We start from the raw sequence: 6,960 nt of genomic DNA, 5'->3' as shown, positions 1-6,960 counted from the left end.
TAATCTACCCACACATATTTCAACGTGGTAACAGTGACAGCTCACGTCCTGAAGTGTTTTGCACATGGTTAAGGCACTTTAACTCCAACAAATAAAACCAACAAATCAATGACTTATATTCTATGACTTATCTTCAACTCCATATAAGAGGTATTTCAAGCTGCAGCTTCTGCTTACGGCCATACCAGCCTGGATGCGCCCGATCTCGTCTGATCTCGGTAGCTAAGCAGGGTCGGGCCTGGTTAGTACTTGGATGGGAGACCGCCTGGGAATACCAGGTGCTGTAAGCTTTTTCAACCAGCAGAGAGCGCTCTCGCTTAATCTACCCACACATATTTCAACGTGGTAACAGCGACAGCTCACGTCCTAAAGTGTTTTGCACATGGTTAAGGCACTTTAACTCCAACAAATATGCGATTCTAAATTATTATCACCAACAAATCAATGACTTTTTTGTATGACTTATCTTCAACTCCATATAAGAGGTATTTCAAGCTGCAGCTTCAGCTTACGGCCATACCAGCCTGGATGCGCCCGATCTCGTCTGATCTTGGAAGCTAAGCACGGTCGGGCCTGGTTAGTACTTGGATGGGAGACCGCCTGGGAATACCAGGTGCTGTAAGCTTTTTCAACCAGCAGAGAGCGGTCTCGCTTAATCTACCCACACATATTTCAACGTGGTAAGGGCGACAGCTCACGTCCTAAAGTGTTTTGCACATGGTTAAGGCACTTTAACTCCAACAAATAAGCGCTTCTAAATTATTATCACCAACAAATCAATGACTTATATTATATGACTTATCTTCAACTCCATATAAGAGGTATTTCAATCTGCAGCTTCAGCTTACGGCCATACCAGCCTGGATGCGCCCGATCTCGTCTGATCTCAGAAGCTAAGCAGGGTCGGGCCTGGTTAGTACTTGGATGGGAGACCGCCTGGGAATACCAGGTGCTGTAAGCTTTTTCAACCAGCAGAGAACGCTCTCGCTTAATCTACCCACACATATTTCAACGTGGTAACAGCGACAGCTCACGTCCTAAAGTGTTTTGCACATGGTTAAGGCACTTTAACTCCAACAAATAAAACCAAGAAATCAATGACTTATATTCTATGACTTATCTTCAACTCCATATCAGAGGTATTTCAAGCTGCAGCTTCTGCTTACGGCCATACCAGCCTGGATGCGCCCGATCTCGTCTGATCTCGGAAGCCAAGCAGGGTTGGGCCTGGTTAGTACTTGGATGGGAGACCGCCTGGAAATACCAGGTGCTGTAAGCTTTTTCAACCAGCAGAGAGCGGTCTCGCTTAATCTACCCACACATATTTCAACGTGGTAAGGGCGACAGCTCACGTCCTAAAGTGTTTTGCACATGGTTAAGGCACTTTAACTCCAACAAATAAGCGCTTCTAAATTATTATCACCAACAAATCAATGACTTATATTCTATGACTTATCTTCAACTCCATATAAGAGGTATTTCAAGCTGCAGCTTCTGCTTACGGCCATACCAGCCTGGATGCGCCCGATCTCGTCTGATCTCGGAAGCCAAGCAGGGTTGGGCCTGGTTAGTACTTGGATGGGAGACCGCCTGGAAATACCAGGTGCTGTAAGCTTTTTCAACCAGCAGAGAGCGGTCTCGCTTAATCTACCCACACATATTTCAACGTGGTAAGGGCGACAGCTCACGTCCTAAAGTGTTTTGCACATGGTTAAGGCACTTTAACTCCAACAAATAAGCGCTTCTAAATTATTATCACCAACAAATCAATGACTTATATTCTATGACTTATCTTCAACTCCATATAAGAGGTATTTCAATCTGCAGCTTCAGCTTACGGCCATACCAGCCTGGATGCGCCCGATCTCGTCTGATCTCGGAAGCTAAGCAGGGTCGGGCCTGGTTAGTACTTGGATGGGAGACCGCCTGGGAATACCAGGTGCTGTAAGCTTTTTCAACCAGCAGAGAACGCTCTCGCTTAATCTACCCACACATATTTCAACGTGGTAACAGCGACAGCTCACGTCCTAAAGTGTTTTGCACATGGTTAAGGCACTTTAACTCCAACAAATAAAACCAACAAATCAATGACTTATATTCTATGACTTATCTTCAACTCCATATAAGAGGTATTTCAAGCTGCACCTTCTGCTTACGGCCGTACCAGCCTGGATGCGCCCGATCTCGTCTGATCTCGGAAGCTAAGCAGGGTCGGGCCTGGTTAGTACTTGGATGGGAGACCGCCTGGGAATACCAGGTGCTGTAAGCTTTTTCAACCAGCAGAGAACGCTCTCGCTTAATCTACCCACACATATTTCAACGTGGTAACAGCGACAGCTCACGTCCTGAAGTGTTTTGCACATGGTTAAGGCACTTTAACTCCAACAAATAAAACCAACAAATCAATGACTTATATTCTATGACTTATCTTCAACTCCATATCAGAGGTATTTCAAGCTGCAGCTTCTGCTTACGGCCATACCAGCCTGGATGCGCCCGATCTCGTCTGATCTCTGAAGCTAAGCAGGGTCGGGCCTGGTTAGTACTTGGATGGTAGACCGCCTGGGAATACCAGGTGCTGTAAGCTTTTTCAACCAGCAGAGAGCGCTCTCGCTTAATCTGCCCACACATATTTCAATGTGGTAACAGCGACAGCTCACGTCCTAAAGTGTTTTGCACATGGTTAAGGCACTTTAACTCCAACAAATAAAACCAACAAATCAATGACTTATATTCTATGACTTATCTTCAACTCCATATAAGAGGTATTTCAAGCTGCAGCTTCTGCTTACGGCCATACCAGCCTGGATGAGCCCGATCTCGTCTGATCTCGGAAGCTAAGCAGGGTCGGGCCTGGTTAGTACTTGGATGGGAGACCGCCTGGGAATACCAGGTGCTGTAAGCATTTTCAACCAGCAGAGAGCGCTCTCGCTTAATCTACCCACACATATTTCAACGTGGTAACAGCGACAGCTCACGTCCAAAAGTGTTTTTCACATGGTTAAGGCACTTTAACTCCAACAAATAAGCGCTTCTAAATTATTATCACCAACAAATCAATGACTTATATTATATGACTTATCTTCAACTCCATATAAGAGGTATTTCAAGCTGCAGCTTCAGCTTACGGCCATACCAGCCTGGATGCGCCCGATCTCGTCTGATCTCGGAAGCTAAGCAGGGTCGGGCCTGGTTAGTACTTGGATGGGAGACCGCCTGGGAATACCAGGTGCTGTAAGCTTTTTCAACCAGCAGAGAGCGCTCTCGCTTAATCTACCCACACATATTTCAACGTGGTAAGAGCGACAGCTCACGTCCTAAAGTGTTTTGCACATGGTTAAGGCACTTTAACTCCAACAAATAAAACCAACAAATCAATAACTTATATTCTATGACTTATCTTCAACTCCATATAAGAGGTATTTCAAGCTGCAGCTTCTGCTTACGGCCATACCAGCCTGGATGCGCCCGATCTCGTCTGATATCGGAAGCTAAGCAGGGTCGGGCCTGGTTAGTACTTGGATGGGAGACCGTCTGGGAATACCAGGTGCTGTAAGCTTTTTCAACCAGCAGAGAGCGCTCTCGCTTAATCTACCCACACATATTTCAACGTGGTAACAGCGACAGCTCACGTCCTGAAGTGTTTTGCACATGGTTAAGGCACTTTAACTCCAACAAATAAAACCAACAAATCAATGACTCATATTCTATGACTTATCTTCAACTCCATATAAGAGGTATTTCAAGCTGCAGCTTCAGCTTACGGCCATACCAGCCTGGATGCGCCCGATCTCGTCTGATCTCGGAAGCTAAGCAGGGTCGGGCCTGGTTAGTACTTGGATGGGAGACCGCCTGGGAATACCAGGTGCTGTAAGCTTTTTCAACCAGCAGAGAGCGCTCTCGCTTAATCTACCCACACATATTTCAACGTGGTAAGAGCGACAGCTCAGGTCCTAAAGTGTTTTGCACATGGTTAAGGCACTTTAACTCCAACAAATAAAACCAACAAATCAATGACTTATATTCTATGACTTATCTTCAACTCCATATCAGAGGTATTTCAAGCTGCAGCTTCTGCTTACGGCCATACCAGCCTGGATGCGCCCGATCTCGTCTGATCTCTGAAGCTAAGCAGGGTCGGGCCTGGTTAGTACTTGGATGGTAGACCGCCTGGGAATACCAGGTGCTGTAAGCTTTTTCAACCAGCAGAGAGCGCTCTCGCTTAATCTGCCCACACATATTTCAACGTGGTAACAGTGACAGCTCACGTCCTGAAGTGTTTTGCACATGGTTAAGGCACTTTAACTCCAACAAATAAAACCAACAAATCAATGACTTATATTCTATGACTTATCTTCAACTCCATATAAGAGGTATTTCAAGCTGCAGCTTCTGCTTACGGCCATACCAGCCTGGATGAGCCCGATCTCGTCTGATCTCGGAAGCTAAGCAGGGTCGGGCCTGGTTAGTACTTGGATGGGAGACCGCCTGGGAATACCAGGTGCTGTAAGCATTTTCAACCAGCAGAGAGCGCTCTCGCTTAATCTACCCACACATATTTCAACGTGGTAACAGCGACAGCTCACGTCCAAAAGTGTTTTTCACATGGTTAAGGCACTTTAACTCCAACAAATAAGCGCTTCTAAATTATTATCACCAACAAATCAATGACTTATATTATATGACTTATTTTCAACTCCATATAAGAGGTATTTCAAGCTGCAGCTTCAGCTTACGGCCATACCAGCCTGGATGCGCCCGATCTCGTCTGATCTCGGAAGCTAAGCAGGGTCGGGCCTGGTTAGTACTTGGATGGGAGACCGCCTGGGAATACCAGGTGCTGTAAGCTTTTTCAACCAGCAGAGAGCGCTCTCGCTTAATCTACCCACACATATTTCAACGTGGTAAGAGCGACAGCTCACGTCCTAAAGTGTTTTGCACATGGTTAAGGCACTTTAACTCCAACAAATAAAACCAACAAATCAATAACTTATATTCTATGACTTATCTTCAACTCCATATAAGAGGTATTTCAAGCTGCAGCTTCTGCTTACGGCCATACCAGCCTGGATGCGCCCGATCTCGTCTGATATCGGAAGCTAAGCAGGGTCGGGCCTGGTTAGTACTTGGATGGGAGACCGTCTGGGAATACCAGGTGCTGTAAGCTTTTTCAACCAGCAGAGAGCGCTCTCGCTTAATCTACCCACACATATTTCAACGTGGTAACAGCGACAGCTCACGTCCTGAAGTGTTTTGCACATGGTTAAGGCACTTTAACTCCAACAAATAAAACCAACAAATCAATGACTCATATTCTATGACTTATCTTCAACTCCATATAAGAGGTATTTCAAGCTGCAGCTTCAGCTTACGGCCATACCAGCCTGGATGCGCCCGATCTCGTCTGATCTCGGAAGCTAAGCAGGGTCGGGCCTGGTTAGTACTTGGATGGGAGACCGCCTGGGAATACCAGGTGCTGTAAGCTTTTTCAACCAGCAGAGAGCGCTCTCGCTTAATCTACCCACACATATTTCAACGTGGTAAGAGCGACAGCTCAGGTCCTAAAGTGTTTTGCACATGGTTAAGGCACTTTAACTCCAACAAATAAAACCAACAAATCAATGACTTATATTCTATGACTTATCTTCAACTCCATATCAGAGGTATTTCAAGCTGCAGCTTCTGCTTACGGCCATACCAGCCTGGATGCGCCCGATCTCGTCTGATCTCTGAAGCTAAGCAGGGTCGGGCCTGGTTAGTACTTGGATGGTAGACCGCCTGGGAATACCAGGTGCTGTAAGCTTTTTCAACCAGCAGAGAGCGCTCTCGCTTAATCTGCCCACACATATTTCAACGTGGTAACAGTGACAGCTCACGTCCTGAAGTGTTTTGCACATGGTTAAGGCACTTTAACTCCAACAAATAAAACCAACAAATCAATGACTTATATTCTATGACTTATCTTCAACTCCATATAAGAGGTATTTCAAGCTGCAGCTTCTGCTTACGGCCATACCAGCCTGGATGAGCCCGATCTCGTCTGATCTCGGAAGCTAAGCAGGGTCGGGCCTGGTTAGTACTTGGATGGGAGACCGCCTGGGAATACCAGGTGCTGTAAGCATTTTCAACCAGCAGAGAGCGCTCTCGCTTAATCTACCCACACATATTTCAACGTGGTAACAGCGACAGCTCACGTCCAAAAGTGTTTTTCACATGGTTAAGGCACTTTAACTCCAACAAATAAGCGCTTCTAAATTATTATCACCAACAAATCAATGACTTATATTATATGACTTATCTTCAACTCCATATAAGAGGTATTTCAAGCTGCAGCTTCAGCTTACGGCCATACCAGCCTGGATGCGCCCGATCTCGTCTGATCTCGGAAGCTAAGCAGGGTGGGGCCTGGTTAGTACTTGGATGGGAGACCGCCTGGGAATACCAGGTGCTGTAAGCTTTTTCAACCAGCAGAGAGCGCTCTCGCTTAATCTACCCACACATATTTCAACGTGGTAAGAGCGACAGCTCACGTCCTAAAGTGTTTTGCACATGGTTAAGGCACTTTAACTCCAACAAATAAAACCAACAAATCAATAACTTATATTCTATGACTTATCTTCAACTCCATATAAGAGGTATTTCAAGCTGCAGCTTCTGCTTACGGCCATACCAGCCTGGATGCGCCCGATCTCGTCTGATATCGGAAGCTAAGCAGGGTCGGGCCTGGTTAGTACTTGGATGGGAGACCGTCTGGGAATACCAGGTGCTGTAAGCTTTTTCAACCAGCAGAGAGCGCTCTCGCTTAATCTACCCACACATATTTCAACGTGGTAACAGCGACAGCTCACGTCCTGAAGTGTTTTGCACATGGTTAAGGCACTTTAACTCCAACAAATAAAACCAACAAATCAATGACTCATATTCTATGACTTATCTTCAACTCCATATAAGAGGTATTTC

The 6,960-nt window shown here is 45.8% G+C and overlaps 21 non-coding genes across 21 annotated transcripts; all 21 read left to right on the top strand.

Moving 5' to 3' along the window:
• The first annotated feature begins 171 nt into the window (after positions 1–171).
• Positions 172–290, top strand: LOC133438548 (5S ribosomal RNA). The gene has a single exon (XR_009781692.1). It is a non-coding gene; the product is annotated as a 5S ribosomal RNA (ribosomal RNA).
• A 216-nt stretch (positions 291–506) lies between these two features.
• Positions 507–625, top strand: LOC133438461 (5S ribosomal RNA). The gene has a single exon (XR_009781618.1). It is a non-coding gene; the product is annotated as a 5S ribosomal RNA (ribosomal RNA).
• A 217-nt stretch (positions 626–842) lies between these two features.
• Positions 843–961, top strand: LOC133438421 (5S ribosomal RNA). The gene has a single exon (XR_009781580.1). It is a non-coding gene; the product is annotated as a 5S ribosomal RNA (ribosomal RNA).
• A 199-nt stretch (positions 962–1,160) lies between these two features.
• On the top strand, positions 1,161–1,279 carry LOC133438443 (5S ribosomal RNA). The gene has a single exon (XR_009781600.1). It is a non-coding gene; the product is annotated as a 5S ribosomal RNA (ribosomal RNA).
• Positions 1,280–1,496: 217 nt separating this feature from the next.
• LOC133438442 (5S ribosomal RNA) lies at positions 1,497–1,615 on the top strand. Its single transcript, XR_009781599.1, has one exon. It is a non-coding gene; the product is annotated as a 5S ribosomal RNA (ribosomal RNA).
• A 217-nt stretch (positions 1,616–1,832) lies between these two features.
• Positions 1,833–1,951, top strand: LOC133438515 (5S ribosomal RNA). Its single transcript, XR_009781660.1, has one exon. It is a non-coding gene; the product is annotated as a 5S ribosomal RNA (ribosomal RNA).
• Positions 1,952–2,150: 199 nt separating this feature from the next.
• Positions 2,151–2,269, top strand: LOC133438400 (5S ribosomal RNA). Its single transcript, XR_009781560.1, has one exon. It is a non-coding gene; the product is annotated as a 5S ribosomal RNA (ribosomal RNA).
• Positions 2,270–2,468: 199 nt separating this feature from the next.
• LOC133438470 (5S ribosomal RNA) lies at positions 2,469–2,587 on the top strand. Its single transcript, XR_009781626.1, has one exon. It is a non-coding gene; the product is annotated as a 5S ribosomal RNA (ribosomal RNA).
• A 199-nt stretch (positions 2,588–2,786) lies between these two features.
• On the top strand, positions 2,787–2,905 carry LOC133438436 (5S ribosomal RNA). The gene has a single exon (XR_009781594.1). It is a non-coding gene; the product is annotated as a 5S ribosomal RNA (ribosomal RNA).
• A 217-nt stretch (positions 2,906–3,122) lies between these two features.
• LOC133438514 (5S ribosomal RNA) lies at positions 3,123–3,241 on the top strand. The gene has a single exon (XR_009781659.1). It is a non-coding gene; the product is annotated as a 5S ribosomal RNA (ribosomal RNA).
• A 199-nt stretch (positions 3,242–3,440) lies between these two features.
• On the top strand, positions 3,441–3,559 carry LOC133438447 (5S ribosomal RNA). Its single transcript, XR_009781604.1, has one exon. It is a non-coding gene; the product is annotated as a 5S ribosomal RNA (ribosomal RNA).
• Positions 3,560–3,758: 199 nt separating this feature from the next.
• Positions 3,759–3,877, top strand: LOC133438513 (5S ribosomal RNA). Its single transcript, XR_009781658.1, has one exon. It is a non-coding gene; the product is annotated as a 5S ribosomal RNA (ribosomal RNA).
• Positions 3,878–4,076: 199 nt separating this feature from the next.
• LOC133438469 (5S ribosomal RNA) lies at positions 4,077–4,195 on the top strand. Its single transcript, XR_009781625.1, has one exon. It is a non-coding gene; the product is annotated as a 5S ribosomal RNA (ribosomal RNA).
• A 199-nt stretch (positions 4,196–4,394) lies between these two features.
• LOC133438435 (5S ribosomal RNA) lies at positions 4,395–4,513 on the top strand. The gene has a single exon (XR_009781593.1). It is a non-coding gene; the product is annotated as a 5S ribosomal RNA (ribosomal RNA).
• A 217-nt stretch (positions 4,514–4,730) lies between these two features.
• LOC133438512 (5S ribosomal RNA) lies at positions 4,731–4,849 on the top strand. The gene has a single exon (XR_009781657.1). It is a non-coding gene; the product is annotated as a 5S ribosomal RNA (ribosomal RNA).
• Positions 4,850–5,048: 199 nt separating this feature from the next.
• Positions 5,049–5,167, top strand: LOC133438446 (5S ribosomal RNA). The gene has a single exon (XR_009781603.1). It is a non-coding gene; the product is annotated as a 5S ribosomal RNA (ribosomal RNA).
• Positions 5,168–5,366: 199 nt separating this feature from the next.
• On the top strand, positions 5,367–5,485 carry LOC133438511 (5S ribosomal RNA). Its single transcript, XR_009781656.1, has one exon. It is a non-coding gene; the product is annotated as a 5S ribosomal RNA (ribosomal RNA).
• A 199-nt stretch (positions 5,486–5,684) lies between these two features.
• On the top strand, positions 5,685–5,803 carry LOC133438468 (5S ribosomal RNA). The gene has a single exon (XR_009781624.1). It is a non-coding gene; the product is annotated as a 5S ribosomal RNA (ribosomal RNA).
• A 199-nt stretch (positions 5,804–6,002) lies between these two features.
• On the top strand, positions 6,003–6,121 carry LOC133438434 (5S ribosomal RNA). The gene has a single exon (XR_009781592.1). It is a non-coding gene; the product is annotated as a 5S ribosomal RNA (ribosomal RNA).
• Positions 6,122–6,338: 217 nt separating this feature from the next.
• On the top strand, positions 6,339–6,457 carry LOC133438533 (5S ribosomal RNA). The gene has a single exon (XR_009781678.1). It is a non-coding gene; the product is annotated as a 5S ribosomal RNA (ribosomal RNA).
• Positions 6,458–6,656: 199 nt separating this feature from the next.
• Positions 6,657–6,775, top strand: LOC133438445 (5S ribosomal RNA). The gene has a single exon (XR_009781602.1). It is a non-coding gene; the product is annotated as a 5S ribosomal RNA (ribosomal RNA).
• The last annotated feature ends 185 nt before the right edge of the window (positions 6,776–6,960 follow it).

The sequence above is a fragment of the Cololabis saira genome, unplaced genomic scaffold (assembly GCF_033807715.1).
Source record: "Cololabis saira isolate AMF1-May2022 unplaced genomic scaffold, fColSai1.1 scf106, whole genome shotgun sequence".
NCBI lineage: Eukaryota > Metazoa > Chordata > Actinopteri > Beloniformes > Belonidae > Cololabis > Cololabis saira.
This window is presented reverse-complemented; position numbering and strand designations above follow the sequence as displayed.